General features: G+C 38.5%; 1 long non-coding RNA gene across 1 annotated transcript in view; it reads left to right on the forward strand.

The window, feature by feature from the left end:
• The window catches only part of LOC123458759, a 33145-nt gene extending 18265 nt beyond the window's left edge, over positions 1–14880 (forward strand). Inside the window, exons 2-3 of the long non-coding RNA XR_006635776.1 lie at positions 11166–11252; positions 14472–14880. This is a non-coding gene — a long non-coding RNA (uncharacterized LOC123458759). The remainder of the gene's footprint in view (positions 1–11165; positions 11253–14471) is intronic.
• Positions 14881–15223: the final 343 nt, after the last annotated feature.

Genomic DNA, 15223 nt, shown 5'->3' on the forward strand with positions numbered 1-15223 from the left:
TAGTTTTTTTTATCATTGAATAAGTTTATTTCTCCTTATATTATGAGTGATAATTTTGCTGGAAAAATTAGCTTGAGTGGCAATTGTGGTCTTTCAATACTTGAAATACATCATTCCAAGCCCTTCTGGCTTTTAGCTTTTCCATTGAAAAATTGACTCTTGTTCTGTTGCCTTTGTATGCAATATTTCTCTCTTGCAGCCCTCAGTGCATTTATTTATTTGTTGTGCATTTATTGTTTTATAATACGAACATTAGATATTTCTTGTACTTCTCATTGGTTTTGACTAATTGATTTAATCCTTCTTTGTCTTTGAGTCTTGATAGCATGTCTTCCACTTGACCCTTTCTGCTGATGAAGCTTTCCATGGTGCATTTTTTGACTTGTGGTTTTCATTTCCAGCTTCATTTCAGCTGGATTTTTCTTCATGATTTCTCTTTACTGAGTTCTATTTTCATGACTGTAGTTAGAGTTCCTCATTTTATCCAGCTGTTTGTGTCCTTTTTAATTTTATTCAGGATATTATTAATGTGTTTATCTGTGTTTTCTGTGTGTTCTTTGTACATATTTATAATAATTCTTTTGAACTCTTTGTCTGGAGTTTTGTCTAGGTAGCTCTTATGGGAGTGTTCTGCTATTTCTTGGTTGTGAATGTGTCTGCTTGGCTTTATGTGCTGTATTTAGATTTACCTAAGTGGAGATAGTATGTTGGTCAGATTATTCTGGCACTCCTGAGATAGGTGATTACTTTGCACTGTGCCTGAAGGGTTATTTTGTGTGTGTGTGTGTGTGTGTGTGTGTGTGTGTAGGTGTGTTTACTGGACTTTTGCATTGTTTGGGGTACTTGAAATTCAAAATTGGAGGTACTAGGTATTATTTTGTGAGTGGGGTACTAGAGGTGATCTCAATTTATTTGCAACTGTGTTTGGTTTGCATCCAAATGAGAGATCATTTATAGACTCTTTGGCGAGCGCACACACTTGTGCACGTGTGTGTGTGTGTGTGTGTGTGAGAGAGAGAGAGAGAGAGAGAGAGAGAGGGAGGGAGAAAGAGAGAGGTGGGAGTGCTTAAGAGAATCTGGGTTCTTAGTGCAAGTTCTAACTCCAGTGGCTGATTGTTGGCACCCACATGATGGAATTACGAGGATTCTTGAAGAAATTCTGAGTGCTGGAACTCAAATGCTAGATGTAATCATGATGTCATGTTATGTGTGCCCATGTCAGATTTACATAGGCCCTGTCCTGGTCTGGATCACACTGGTGGATAGGGTGGCTCTGGATGGAGTAGTTGTGTATAATGGAGAGGATTCATGCAGGTCCACAACCATTCCCTTTTGAGCTTTCATTTCAGATCCTTTATTCACTTTTGATATTTTGTTTATATTTATTATTGTGCTGTTTGTGTTCATTATCTATTTTGGTTACTAACCCTTGGTGGATGTGTGCTTTACAAATATTTTCTGTCATTTCATCAGTTATATCTTAATTCTGCTGCTTCTTTTTTTATGTCACAGCTTTCTAGTTGGATTATCCCATTTGTACACATTTGCTTTTCTTCCTGTGCTTTGTAGGCATGCACAATCTATACTATTTTTTGAGACCGGTGTTTAAGATTTTCCCCCTAGTTTCCTATTTTTCTAAAAAATATTTATTCGGGGGTGGGTTTGTACATGTACATGGGCATGCTAGGGGCTCTTGCCACTGACAATGAACTCTAGGTGCATGTACAACTTGGCATCCAGACTTATATAGGTGCTTGAGAATTAAACAGGGTCATCAGACTTTGCAGTCAAGTGTCTTTAACTGGTGATCCATCTCCCCATCCTGTCTCCATGATTTATTTTCATAGTATTACCTGTGTCCAATGCTTATATTCTAGTAACCAGCTTTCCTTGGGGTTTTATATATGAGCTAGGAATTCAATCCCATTCTTCTACATATGGTCAACATACATTCGTAATGAAAAACTTTAGCATACTTTGAACAGATGAAAATTTCTTCAACCAGAAAAAGACCCTCTCCAACCTGTAAGAGCTTACTGGTGATAGAATATATGTTTCTCCTCTATGTCTAGAAATGAAGCAAAAATATTCAACTGTTGCCATTAAACATCATCCTGGAAATCCTTGCCACTGCAAATAAGCAATAAAAACAACATGCAGGGGATGGAAAATAAGAAATAACCTCTTTTTATCTGCTGAAAACAGAATCCCAAATACAAAACGTTCCCAGGAGAGCAGGGATGTGAAGTACTTCTGTTGTACAGTGCTTCTCTTTTATGATGAAGTGCTGCATTGGATCTCCAGCAGAGCAATATTTTAGCATTAAATTTACTTTTTAAATCCAAGGAAAATGTAAATTTAGCAAAGTCACATATTCACAAACATATATTCACTGGACCACAAACCAATCATTCATCATACCAGCAATGAACAATTTGATACTAAATATTTCAGTAAAAAAGTTACGGAGTTCTTATAAAAAGATGAATAGAGTAATAAACCTAACCAAATTGTTCAGTGTCAATATGCTGAGATCTACATAATACTGATAAGGAAATCAATGAAAATTTAAATAATAAAGATATGTGCCTTAAATATATGGATTAGAATACTTAGCATAAGAATTTTGTCAACAGTGCCCAAATGAATATATACATTTAACATAATTTAATCAAAATTCCAGGGGAATTTCTCTATAAATATAGAAAAGATGATACTTGTCAGCAGAACATATTTCTAGGGAAGTGAGGTTGCTTAGAAAACACAAGGCTCTCAATTCAATCCTCAGTACTACAAAAATATGAATCTAAAATTTTTATCAAAAGGCAAAGGAGCCAAAATAGCTAAAACATTTTTGCAAGAGAAAAATAAAATTAGGATATGATAACACGTAACTTTTAGCCATACTATGAAGCTACAGTGGTTGAGAAGTGGTGCTGGCAAAGGGACATGCTCAGAGTCCAATCCAGAGTAATCTTGGGACAGAACAGAGACTCAACTATCCAAATATAACCATTTGAAATCTTATGAAGGTGTAAAATAATTAAATGGAGAAAAATAGCTTTTTAAATTGATAAATGTAGTTATGTAGTTGAAACAATTGGCTCTCTATATGTAAACAAAACAAAACAAAATAGTTAAATTAATACCATAAACAAATATTAACCAAAAGTAAATCAGATCTTCATGGCAAATTTATAAATATAAGACTTTTGTGTTGTTTGTTTTTGTTTTTGGAGGTAGGGTCTCACTCTAGCTCAGGCCGACCTGGAACTCACTATGTAGTCTCATGGTGGCCTCAAACTCATTGTGGTCCTCCTACCTCTGCCTCCCGAAATGCTGGAATTAAAGGCATGTGCCATGACGCTCAGCATTGTTAGACATTTATAAGAAAATATTGTAAAGATTTGGAGTTATGCATGGTATCAATGTGTTTTTAACCACAGTATCAAAAGAACAGTTCATAAAAATTGTATATTAGATTAAATAAAGCATTAGGAGTTTTTCTCCTCACAGAGGACACTGTTATGAGAATGAAAATATAAGCTTCATACCAGGAAAAATATTTGCATTTTACATATCTAATAGTACTTATAACCCCCCCCAATAAAAACTCAATATTGAAGAGAAATATGAGTAAATAATTTGAACCTATACTTATCAGTGAGGAGATATGTATGGCAACTAAGTGTATGAAATTATACTCAACATTTTTAGTCAGGACAAATCTGAAAGTTAAAATAATATTTTTCTTTATTGCAATTAGGATACATAAAATATGGAAAATACTAAGTGCTCATGAAGATGCACTGGAGTTTCCAAATTGTGTTTGGAATTCTCATGTATTGCTTAAGGGATTGTCACAAGGCTTACCCACTGTGAGACAGTTTTGTAACTTTTTTTTTTTTTTAAGTTAACCACAAGCTTCATAACCCAGCTATCTGATATTTTCACCCTGGAGTACTAAAACATTCACACAGTCTTATCCATTGACATTCAAAGAAGCTCTATTCATAATTCCTCAAACTGATAACAAACAGAATGTCCTCAATGAGTGATATTGATTCATACATGTAAGGGAATCCTTTTTAACAACAATATCGAATTAGATATATGCAGCAAAACCTGGATGAATGTCAAAGGCATTAAGGCAAGGGTCAATAATCTGAAAAGGTTGTACAGTGAAAGGTTGCACTGTGTTAGTTTTATTTATATGGCTTTACTGAAAAGATAAAACGATAGTAGTAGAAAGAGGAGGGCTACTGTGAAAAACCAGACAACATGGTAATAGCTATCCCATGGAGGGACTTAAGGGCTAACCAAGGAAAAGATATGATCATGAGATAGCAGGGCACATGCAGGCTCAACTGGGGCTTAACCGGGGCAGATTTCCATATTGTAGGAAGTCTCTCACATGTTACTGTCTGGAAGTTATGATATGGCCCACTCACAATAGGGGAGCAGGAGAGACATGAGGAAGATGACTTAGGAAGGAAGCATATGTCAGAGTGATGTCCTTTGCTGGTCTAATGGGGAAGTTATAGGCCAGAAAGTTCTACAGGCTGTCAATAGCTTGAAGTCTTCACAGTCGTACAGTTTATTCCATCCATGGCTAGCTGTTAGCTTATTAATTTCACAATCAATTACACAATTTCATAGGTTGTGCAAAGAAGATGGGCTCTAAGTAGCTAAAGATAAACTTATTTGTGGTATCTTTAAAGCAACTGGATTTATGATAATTTGAGTTTTCTGCTGCCAGACCTTTTAGTTAATAAAGAAATAGACAGGATAAGGCCAATATGTAGCAGCCAGCTCTGGCTCACTTATATAACAACTGGGCAATTAGTATAGGTTAGAAGACATTTGGGTACATACTAGAGGAAACCTATTGCTTCACAGTGACTGTGACTACAAATAAGGTTGCTAGAAGCAGTATTGATAAGGATTCAGATGAAAATGGGGATTATATTGGACACTGAAGAAATTTTATAGAACTCATGGATTGTTATGTGGAAGCAGAAACCTTGACGGAGTTGCATTCTGTACTAATGGGGAAAGCAGAAATTGTAAATGATAAAATCAGGTGTGCAGCTGAAGAGACTTCCAAGTAAGGGACTGAAGGTGTGGTCCTGTTTTCCCTTTCCTTTTCCCTTTCCTGCTGTGGAGTAAAGAGATAATTTAAGGAAGGAACTGTCAAACAAAAAAGGAGTCTGTTCTTGGAGGTTTGGGGGGTTTTCGTGTACCTGAACTGCAGGTGTGCTAAGGGGAGAAGATTCATAGTTAGGGAAATGCTCTCTTGGCAGAAGCCCAAGGGCATAGCTGGGCGAACTTTGCTGAAGCAATTAGGCATGTGAGGTAAGGGTAAGGATCAACTCCAGGACCTCAGCACATAGCAGAGCTAGAGACATGGCAACCCAGAAAAAATGTGCTATCATGCGTCCTTGTGACATGTGGAAGGCACACAAGATGTTTGATATGAGATCATTAGGAACACTGTTAGCTTGACCTATGAAGGATAAAAGAAAGCACAAAATGAGAGAATACAATTGGGTTTTGAAATCACAAAGGGGAAAAATTGTAGCTGCTACTCCTCTGAGAAAAAGGAATAATGACTTCAAACTAGACCCACTACAAGTGGGGCAGAGTCAATGAGGCTGTCACAGTCTCAGATGGCATGGGATTAGGACACCCAATATTTTGCACACACTTTGAAACCTAAGGGAGTGTCCTTCTATATATTTCAAAATTACAGGGAAATGGAGAGGCTTTATTCCCACAAGTCTCTTCTTGTTGGAATGGGACTGTCCACCTTGTCTATATCTAACATCTGTGCCTGTCTCACCTTTCATTGTTTTCTCATTTTACATCTACACATAGGAAGGACAATTTTGCCTTGGAACGGATTATGCCAAGAGTATTTATCCCATATCTGATTCATATGGTGAACTTGCGTCCTTTGAGCTGATGGTGTTTACTTAAGACTTTGTACTTTGAGTTGATGCTGCAATGAGTTGAGCCTTTGAGAGCTTTTAAGGTGGTATGAGGATATTCACATGTAGAACAGATGTGAATGAGTGAGAGGCACTGGGTTGACTGAAATGAGTTGCATAAGGCTGCCTTAAAAAAAAAGCCCACATTTCAATCCCCAGAAACCAGAGTGTTTTAAAAACAAGGGTTGATGCAATTAGGGATCTCAAGATGAAATCAACCTGGGTGTTATGTATTGTCACTGACTCCAGTCAAAGGTGTGCTAAAAAGACATACAGAAAAGTGACTCAGAGAGATGAGGAAAGCACAAATAAAGACAAAGGAAGGGACCAGAGTTATGCAGCCACAGACCAAGGAATATCTGGTACCTTCAGGGAGATGAGAGGCAGGATGCACCCCTAGTTTGCAGGGTGATTTTAGACACATGGGGCTCAGAACTATGAGATAAACCTAGTTTCTGCTCCAACTACAAGGTTCGTGATCATTTGTGATGCCATTGATCTTGTTATTGCTGCAGACTTGGAGATCTGAAAGGGAGGATGAAACTATGACCCAACAGCACCAGTATATATTTGGTTTCATGGTGTAGATTTGGGAGCCTGAGATTCTTTTCTTTTTTAACTTTACTTGTTATACACTTTTATCCCCTCACCCCTGCTCATATTACCCTGGGGCCCTCCTCAGTGAGGTTATTCACTGTGGGGTCATGAAACCTCATTGAGTCCCTGTGGGGCGAGGGGAGACTGTGACTCAGGGTCTTCCGAGCCACTCTGTGGCTCTTACAATATTTTCACTCCATCTTCTGCAATGTTCCCTGAACCATGGCAGGCCTGTTGGCAGTTTGATTTAGTGTTGAGTTCTTTGTAGCCTCTGTATTTCTCCTTTGATGGGTTTTGATTGATCACCATGTCTGTCATCATCACCCTGGAGCTGGCTGTGAGGCTAGCAGTAAGAGTGGTGTCCATGTTGCTGTTTCCTCTGCACTTTTTCCTGGGTCCTGGCAGATGGTTACATATCTCTGTGTGGTCTCTTCTTGTCTTATCAATAGATCTAGGTTCTCCCCTCTTTTCTCTGCCACCTGTAAAATAAAACAGGTTCTCCAACCAAGAGCAGCTAGGGTTAAAGGGATATGCATGGTTCTGTTAGAGACATTTTGGGATACAAGTCCACTCTTCTCTAGAGAACAGTGGGGGCTTTTCTATGAAGATTCCTGAATATGGGATTCTGACTTGTTTTTCAAGATCAGATATGAGTTCTCTTCCACTGAGAGGGCCTCATGCCTAATCAAAGAGCAGCTGGTTACTGTCAGAGGCTGTGTGCAACTATTGCACAAGTGTGTCCAGCTGGTTGATTTCATAGTATGCTGGGATCCCTCCTTATTCATGCTGTTGGTGACTTTTGTACTGTAGCAGCTCCCATAGGGCTTTCCAGTACTATGAGGGCTAGCCAGGAGAGGGCTAGGTTCTCTTTTGGTTCCAGCATGGTTTTCCAGTGTCCTTTGTTCAGTCTGCGGTGTCTTCAGCAACAGGGTCTTACCTCTCTTAGCTCTGGCAGAGCCTGGGATTCTTAATTCTCGACTAATTGGAATATTGAAAATACAGCCCCAAGTCTAACAAGACTGGCTAATCACTATGAATAACAAACTTTTAGGAAACATTTAGGATTGTATGCCATATATAAATTTTTTTAATATTTTATGTTTTTTTTAAATTTTTTATTTATTTATTTGAGAGCGACAGACACAGAGAGGAAGACAGATAGAGGGAGAGAGAGAGAATGGGCGCGCCAGGGCTTCCAGCCTCTGCAAACGAACTCCAGACGCGTGCGCCCCCTTGTGCATCTGGCTAACGTGGGATCTGGGGAACCGAGCCTCCAGCCGGGGTCCTTAGGCTTCACAGGCAAGCGCTTAACCGCTAAGCCATCTCTCCAGCCCTGCCATATATAATTTTGCACCATGTCAAGTGTTGGTTTCCTTCCAATTTGTGCTGAGATTAATCTACAATGGAATGCTATTCTAATAAAGAGTTCAGATAGAAGGGCAAGAGGGAAACCTTTCTGAACTGTTTTTCCCATCGGTGAAACAGGAAAACACTAAAATCTAATTTGTGGAATTGTTCCTATGTGAAAAAGAATGTGAAGGTACATTTAAGATATAAAGAATTATACAAGTATACCTTAAAACAAATAACTTTGTTAGACAGTTTTTTGTTTTTTTTTTTTTTGGCTTTTCAAGGTAGTGTCTCACTCTGGCTCAGGCTGTCCTGGAATTTACTACATAGTCTCAGGGTGGCCTTGAACTCACAGAGATCCTCCTACCTCTACCTCCCGAGTGCTGGGATTAAAGGCATGTGCCACCATGCCTGGCGTTTTGTTAGACAATTTTAATATGAAATATCACAATATATTTGCTTTACATGAGCATTTTTTTCTCACTTCTACTCCATTAGATTTTCTTATTCAACTACTGGGTCAACTATCCTAACATTTTATTGGTTTCCACAATTTTAGGTTACTTTTTATTTTAGGCCACCATGCAAATCCAGGGTAAGCAGTTTGTGTCCAGTTTCCAACACTAGTAAAAAGAGTAAACTGCACTTGGCAAATTGGGAATATGAAGATTTTCCCCTAAAATTAATATATTCATCAAGTCATCTCAGGAGGGAGGGCTGTTGCATACCAAACCTACCTAGATATTTTGATATTTTTCTTATTGGTAAAATATTGGCTTGGGTTTGTTTTCTTGTTTTGATAAAGCCAATAATTCACTCATGTTGACTTTACTTTCAGAGACGTTTTGCACATAAAACAAAACAACTCCCCAAGATTTTACTGAAAATAGCTGTTAAATACCTGAACAAAAATTTCAAAAGTAATTCTGATATGTGAATTTTTCTGTTGTAATATGAATTTCAGATGTTGCTGACTGTGTCCTTCTTGCTAATTAATGTTAAACAATGGAGATTTGATTTTAGCAAAAAGTGTCAGAAAGAATAAGGTAGGAGAAATATGTTCCTCCTCAATCTTTGTGTTTCAGCTCTTAGCTCCAAAACAATGGAATGAAAGGGTACGTAAATCTGTTCATGCAAAACAATTACTTCTCATATCTGACTCATTACCATACAGCCATGTTAATTCATGGTAGATTCATTTTCTTTATTTGCTTTCTCTGAAGGCATTTTTTCACTTTACTGTTTACTGCTTGTCCAATATTTTGTTTTTTTCCCCTACTATTCTTTGTTCAACTGCAAGAATCTGAAATAAAAATATAATATAGAAGTATAGGCATCAGCTGACATTCTCCATGGCATATGGTACTTCAGATGCCATATGTGCCAGTGTTTAGTAATTCTGGCGAAGAGGCACAGAATGGTGAAATCCAACTGCCAGCATTGCTGAAAACAAATATGTAAATGCTCCAGGGCTTTTGTTATTCATAACATACCTCTAACACAGCACATACAATATGCTGTTCATTCTGCAACTAGTGTAACTCATAAACTGCATTCTCCTTGTTGATTTTGTAAGGCTTACCTAGGTCTGTGTGTTCCTCTGACTCTAACCTTGAATCCCACCACTGAACTCTGTGTTTCGTGATGCTTGCAGCAATGAAAGGGGCCAAGGGGAACACATTCACTCATTCTTTCTTAAGGGTATTCATTTATTCTTCAAATTAAAATCCAAGTTCTTTTGCAGGTCTCCTCTGTGAAACAAAGAAACTGGGCATGCTCTCAAGACAGCACTGTTCTGAAGCACGGATCCCAGAGAAAAATACTAATCTAAGCAGCAGCATAGAAAAAGTTGCCTTGCTGTGAAACTGTCCAATGGGGTCCAACCCCAAACTGAAGATCTGGCATGTGTGAGGGAAGCTATGTGGAATATAGCTACTTTGAAAAAGGGATTGATGAGCATCTTAATAGCATTCTGTGCTGCTGTAAGCTCAAACCGGTTTATAATGATCACAATTTTGAGATAATCATAATTTAGGGAATAAAAGTTGACCTTATTCTGCTTTATATTTTTCTTATACTTTGGATGCAATTGATGTCTACCTCAGCTCTTCTCTTCAGCCTCAGAGACAGGCAGGCCACGAAGTGAAAAGACAGGGATGCACTTGCGGGTTCTTCTTTTCCACTTGCGGTCGCACAGACAGCTAAGCTCTGTGAGCTTGTTTCCATATGCGTGATGAAGATAATATCTTCCCTGGGGATATTACTGTGAGGATAATATGCTATAATCTTTGTGAAAGTGCACTTATCTAGCATTATTATTATTAAAAAGGAAGCAGCTGCAGACTGTCTGGAGACCGGGGAGGCTGGTAATACTTACTGTGCAGTGTATTTCTACACACACAAACTGGGGAGGACTATTATGAAGCGCTAATGAGATGGTCAATGATGAGGCTGACTCCATTGGGTTTAAGAAAATTCACTTGATTTTCATTAGCTCTCTCTCTGTCTCTCTCTGTTGTGCATACCACATGCACAGATGCATGTGCCCTGTGCACACATATACAGTGGCCTGAGTAGACTGTCAGGTGTCCCCTTCTATCACACTTCCTTGAGATGAGTCTCTCACTGAGCCTGGGATTATAGGTGCATGTATCCATACCTAGCTTTTCACTGGGTTCTGAGGGTTGAATTCAGGTCCTCATACTTGCTCAACAGGTGATCTTACCCACTGAGCCATCTCCGCAGCCCCTTAGCAATTTTGATGGGTTCATAATCTCTTTATTATCTTTCTTTCCTTTAATAAATATTTATTTGGGACCAAGAAGAGGGAGAAGCAGAAGGAGTGATGGATAAAATAAGAGAGAGAGAATGGGCATGACAGGGCTGCCTGCCACTACAAATGGACTCTAGATGCATGCCACATGCTTCTAGCTTTATGATTGTTCTAGTGAATTGAAGCTGGGCCATCAGACTCTGCAAAGAAGTATCTTTAACCACAGAGCCATCTCCCTAGCCCTCTTTTCTCTTTCATGTTTCCATTTCAAGCTACTGCAATTAATGAGTAATTGGAAGAGCAGTCTGATTCCCATTTCTGCTTATCTGTTTCTTCTGTTTTCATCACTCCCAATAGTTAATACTTATTTTTATTGTAATTTCAAAATATTTGACAAATGCAAACTTTTAATCTTCACTGCTACTAACTGAAATCAGGTATTCATTTCTTTCTAGGATTTTTGAAATCTTTTCCACTGAATATCCAACCTGATTGTTCTCTGTGGAAGCAGCAGTAATCATCTGAGGGCACATGAAAGAGAGGTAAGAAAATGGACTGTGGGTCTCGGAAAAATCTCTGGAGTTAGTTTAATATCCATGGTATAGTCTGGGCATTAAAAGATGGTTGCAAGGAAAAAAAATATTGAGTGTATAAGTTAGTTTTCATATTACAGTGTAAAGGAAAGAAAGGTTTGTTTTGGCTTATCATGTGAGGGTACAGTCTATCATAGCTGGGAAAGCAGGACATGAGACAGCTCTAGCTATGACAGCAGGAGCATGAGGCAGCTGGTCACATTACCTCTGCCATCAGGAAATGGAGAGAGACGAATGCTGACAATCTGCTTGTTTCCCCCTATTTATTGAGTCTGTTGACCAAGCCCATGGAGTATTACCACCAACATTCATGATGGGCCTTCTTTCATCTGTTAAATGTCTCTGGAAGTACCCTCACAGACACAGAGGTCTGTCTCCTAGGATATTTTAAATCTGTTCAAGTTGCCACCGAGATTAACCATCAAAGTTAGCAAAGGGCTACTAAGACTTATTCAAGGGTCTAAGGCACTAGAACTTTCATTACAGCTGATATGAAAATGCTCACCTATACTCTTATTGTCAGCTACTGGAGCTAGGGAATGAGCTACTTATTTTCTTGTACATGTGTATATGTGTGTTTGTATTTGTGTGGGTCCACAGAGGGGTGCATGTATACGTGTGTGCACATTCATATGGAGGCCAGAGGTCAATGCCAATTACTTCCCTCAGCCTACTATTCACCCTTATTATGTGAAACATGACCTTGCACTGAATTTGCAGCTCCCCGATTTCACTGTGCCAGCTATCTAGAAAGCCACAGGAATTCTTTTGTCTCTACTTCCCTAGTACTTGGATTATAGACGTGTGCTGCCATGCCTGGCTTTTACATGGCCTCTGGGGAATATGAACTTGGTTTCTCATGCTTGTGCAGCCAGCACTTCACCCACTGAGCCATATCCCTGACCCTGATAAACCACTTCTTAACTGTAGGAGAAACCACATGGCAGGACTGATTCTTTGGAATACTTGAATGCCTAAATCAGACTTTATTTTTTAATCTTTATATTTAACTCATTTGAGGCAAGGTCTCCCTATGAAATGCAAGCTGGTCTGGAACTCTTGAGTGTCCTGCTTTAGCCTCCCAAATGCTAGGACTACAGGTGTATGCATGGCAAGGGCATGGAATGTCTATTGGAAGTGTGTATGGGGTTGTTATGGGTGATGCTAAAGAAAAATTCCAAGTGGTACCTAAAATCTCTGGAATGCTACCATGTAATAATAACAATAATAATATTCTCTTACCATGGCTACAGATAATACTGAAGAATTCTTTTTTCTGAAAGAAGATGACTCAAGGTTGCTGAGCTCTCCTTTATAAAGTTCTGTCACTGCATTTAAAGAAAAGAGTAAGTGTTTTAGAAAATCTCATTTTCTTTAGGAATTAGATATCATTAGTATTTTGATATACTTAGATTCATATATAAAATAAGATAAAAACCTGTCTTTGAATTTCAAGCAAGGCAAAAAGATGTTAGAACTGAGTTTCACAATAGGCAAATAATTATACATGCTTCCTGGACAAATAATAAAAATATAAGAAAAGTATAAGAACATTTTCTCATCTTCCAGATATAATAAATCAAGCAAATCCAACAACAGTTGGAAACAAGCAGTCCATCTTCTACTCTTTTCCACTTACTGAAAAATAATGCCAATCTAGTGTCCACCAACAATTGAAGAATTTTATCTTAAAATAGATGTCTCACAATAGAAAGGAAAGCATCTTCAGACTCAGAAGATAAGGAGATAAACTTGCTATCCTGATTTTACTACTGATCTGGATGCAGCTTGATTGTCTATTCTACTAGTGAAGTCTGTCAGTCAGAAAGAAAAGTAAGAGTAGTGACAAAAGACTTCATAATAGCTTGTCTCTGACATTGGTAAGAACCAATGTAATACTGACATACCCAAGAAAATGACCTCATCCACCATCTATGATAATTATCCACACAAACTAAGTCACAGCACTTATTTCATAGGTAAGAAGAATAAATTCAAAGGATGTATAAACTACTGATGTAAATGTCTAATCACATTTTGAAAACTTCAGACAGGTCTGAGAAAAGTGCTTCAGAGTAAAATTGGGCTCTAAGAAGAGCACAAACCTCAGGATTGTAACACTGATGAAATAATCAATGAGGAGAGTACTATAGTGATTTGATTCTGGTGTCCCCCATAAGCTTATGTGTTGTGAATATTTGATCCCCAGTTGATGGCAATTTGTAATTGGAACCTTGTTGGAGTTGTGTTGCAGGAGGCAGGTTTATGGGTATTATGGTCAGCTTCCCCTTACCAATTTTCACAGTTTCCTGCTGCTGTTGTCCACCTAATGCTGGCCAGGAGGTGATGTCCAGTCTCTGCTCATGCCATGTTTTCCTCTGCCATCATGGAGCTCCCCCTTGAGTCAGTAAGCCAAAATGAATTCTTTCCTCCCATAAACTGCTTTTGGTTGGGTATTTTTCTGCCAGCAACTGAAGCAAACAGCAATAGTGAAATTGGTACCAAGAAGTGGGTTTGTTACTGCTAGAAACCTTACTGTGTGGCTTTTGTCTTTTTAAGCTGATTTGCAAGAGAAATGTGGAAGGATTTGAAACCTTGGTCTAAGAGACACCATGAAACTCTGTATTATATGTATATTTGCATATAATATGTATAGTTTTCTTGGACTATTCTGGTTGGAATTGAAAGACCTGAATGCAGTCAGAACTATGGACTATGAGGTTTGGTTTATGAGGGTAGAGATAAAGCTTTCTTGGGACTGATCTAGAATCAGTTTCTGTGAGAGGCTTGCTGCATTCTGCCTTCCTGTATCTTGAGAACTTGTGCAGGGCTGTGTTGTGTAAAAATATACTGATGGCAACAAAAGGATGTGACACAGACAGAGTGAATGTTTCATGCTAAAGACAACAGCTTGGTTCAGCTGCAATTGTTTTTGAGATTACAACCATTGAAATTACGCCACCTAATCTGCATAGCAATGAAAGGAAGAATATAGAATCTTGAAGGGGCCTGCATGCTGAAGAAGTGTACTGTTCTTAAAAATCTGCCTTCTTCCCTCCTAGATTAAAAAGTTGGTGGCATAACTGGTACTATGGAGTATAACAAAAAAAAAAAAAAAAGAGGATCACTGAATTTGCAATAGAGTTTTTTTTTTTTTTTTTTTTTGAGATATCTATGGGCAACATGAAACAGGCTTGTTGGATTACCTGCATGGAAATTCAATGGAGCCAAGAAGATGAACCATGGGTTGTACTGGAGACCTGATGGAGATATCAAGACTAAGGAGACCTACTGGTACTGGGTGAAGTTTTCCTGGACTGAGTAGCCTAACTGGAGAGATAGAATTGGAACTCCAGAGACTCGTCACTGATTAGAATTACTACACTTGGAGACTTGACACTCATTAGAGTTACTGGACTTAGAACTACAGAGTATGATGTTTACCCTGTTTTCGTTTAATATTTCTGTGTTATGAACAATGTTATCTTTTATAGTGTGAATACTTACTCTGTGCCATTATAGTCTTTGTTTGTTTGTTTGTTTCTCTCTTTCTATCTTTTGGTATTGTGGCTCAGTTAAAAGATCTTGGACTATGAGAATGTTTGTAGAACATTGGGATTGATAAAAACTATGGGGATTCTTAAAGTTTGGCTGAATGCATTGCATTTTTAATCATGTATGGTTATCAGTTTATGAGGTCCAGGGACAGAATATGTTGGTCTGATTTGCTTGTCCCTCATAAACTTACATGTTCTGATTGCTTGATCACCAGCTGATGGCGATTTTAGACCTGTAACCTTGTTGGAGCTGTGTGGTGGGTGGCAGGTTTGTGAGTGTCATAGTCAGCTTCACTTTGCCAGTGTTTGACACAGTATCCTGCTGCTGTTGTCCATCTGATGCTGGCCAGGAGGTGGTGTCCA

The sequence above is a fragment of the Jaculus jaculus genome, chromosome 2, assembly GCF_020740685.1.
Source record: "Jaculus jaculus isolate mJacJac1 chromosome 2, mJacJac1.mat.Y.cur, whole genome shotgun sequence".
NCBI lineage: Eukaryota > Metazoa > Chordata > Mammalia > Rodentia > Dipodidae > Jaculus > Jaculus jaculus.